We start from the raw sequence: 2,127 nt of genomic DNA on the forward strand, positions 1-2,127 counted from the left end.
TCAGCTGGCTAGATGTCAGGAGTGATTTAAATGTTTATGCCTCATGTGATCCAAGGTATCTGGGAGTATCATGTGAGACCTTGTTTGCTTTCTTGTTCCTAATTTTAAACACAGGCCTTTCTGTGGCAGCTGAGTCTATGAGCTACTTCGAGGTACTCTCCTTAGAGAGCTGTGGTCAGAGTTTAAAATTAATTTTCCAGGAAAGCTGGTTCATTTTGAAGGAAGACTAATTTACAGAACCAAAAAGATGGCAGTTATTTGAGGAAGTGATACCAGTTACAAAGTTTTGATAGTTGATAAATACCCAAAGGCATTTGCATTTCAAATACAAGTTGTAAAAATGTAAAAACTGATGGTCTTTTTTTTTTTTTTTTTTGGTTCTTTTTTGCCATATGAAAAATAGCCTGGCCCCTCGTCCCATTAGTATATAGGTGCTATTTTTAAAAAATTTATTTTATTTCAAATAAAATTGAAGATCCTCCTATTCAGGGCACTTGTTGAATGGTCTTTTCTCTGTTACTTTTATTTAGGCAAGTCACTTTCAGGGTGCAATTTGCTTATTGCCTTTTGCTGGGAACAGTGAATCTGTCATTAAGGACAGTGAGAGGTAGGAGTATTGGTGTATTTGTAAATGTGCTTTTCATAAAGTTTAATGAAACAGGAACACATCCCAGAAGTAGATCTAGTTTTGTCAGGGCAGTTGAGACAAAAAAATCAGCCAAGGATGCTATAATGTTGGGAGTGAACTGGGCTCATCAATGTATCAGAATGAGTTCTGTTGGGATTACTGTGCTTGAACTGACAGAACAGCAAATCTGATGGAAATGCTGCTTTTATGCTGAATACTAAAATCTCATGTTTTTAAGTGTTGCAGTTCAGAACTCAATAGAAGAATTACACAACTGCAAATCAGGGAAGCAGCGGTACAAGATCTTTTCTTGGACATCCGGTTTTAACGAGTGCTGATGTATTTTGCAGAACTTCACTTGCCAGTTATTTTGGGTCAGTCTTCAGGCTTTAAATAGTAAGAACTTGCTGTAATGTTTCCAGCAAAAAGGTTTAGAACCTACAGATACTGCTGGATGAGAGGATGAGGAGAAAAACTGCTTACAGATTATTCTGCCTACAGATACTTTCTCTGTATGGCCTGAAAGCAAAGGGAAGGGTGTTTTTCTACTTCTTTCAAATTACATCATAGAAAATTTGGAACAGTATGTTCTTAACCTACAGAACTAATCGTTAATGTGGTGGTTTTTAACCTTATCAAAAAGCCACTTAGTAGTTCAGCAGCCAAAATGTAAATCATTAACGCTGTTAAACTGGGTGGGTTGAGGACTGAAGATGTTGCATGTTTCTTTCCAGAATCTTAAAAATTAAAATTTGCATTTTGTTCTCTATAGCTTTGTCATGGACACTCTTCAGCTTGCAGAATATACTTTAGAAAATTAAAAATCAAGTTGTGAATTACAGTGATTAGCAGTTTCACTGTTAACATGGAAATGTAAACATGACAAAACCACTTTTGTTTCTACCTGCTTTATAAACAGGCATCATACCTTTTAACTCCAGTATTGGATCTTGACACAGGTGGAACTTATTGCTTATCTTTTGTTCAGAATTGCAAAAATTATCATTTTTCATCTCGTACATGATCATCCTTTGAGTAAAAATCAGTATGTCATGTTTCTCATCTTCTGCCCTGAATTGGACACAGGGGCACAGCCTCTATCTTTAAGAAGCCTGAAGATAAAATATCTTGACTGAATTAAATTTGCAGTTAATCTAAGATCACTCTGTTAAGTCCAAGGGAGACTTTGTACAGTTTCCTGCTTTCAGTACTTCAGTTGATAAATGTATGTTGAATTCTAATCTTAAACTTCTTCAGTTGTGAGTTCTCCTACTCTGAGCAGCAGTGCTTATGATTGAGTGCAGTTTGGAAACCTCAGCAAGTTCTCCAAGCTCTAATAGTCTAGATGTTTGTCTAAGTCTTTGCAAGGTACTTTTGGAAGAACTTGATTTTTACCCAGGGAAATAAGATTCCAGGATAGAAAAAAATGTCACTCTTCTTTGTTTTGTATTGAAACTGAAGACAGTATCTACCTGTTCTGACCTTGGCAGGTCTCCTGC

General features: G+C 36.3%; 1 protein-coding gene across 1 annotated transcript in view; it reads left to right on the top strand.

The window, feature by feature from the left end:
• Positions 1–2,127, top strand: part of PLA2G15 (phospholipase A2, group XV) — a gene marked incomplete at its 5' end in the record, with an annotated part of 14,837 nt that overhangs the window by 2,720 nt on the left and 9,990 nt on the right.

The sequence above is a fragment of the Acanthisitta chloris genome, unplaced genomic scaffold, assembly GCF_000695815.1.
Source record: "Acanthisitta chloris isolate BGI_N310 unplaced genomic scaffold, ASM69581v1 scaffold32968, whole genome shotgun sequence".
NCBI classification, from domain to species: domain Eukaryota; kingdom Metazoa; phylum Chordata; class Aves; order Passeriformes; family Acanthisittidae; genus Acanthisitta; species Acanthisitta chloris.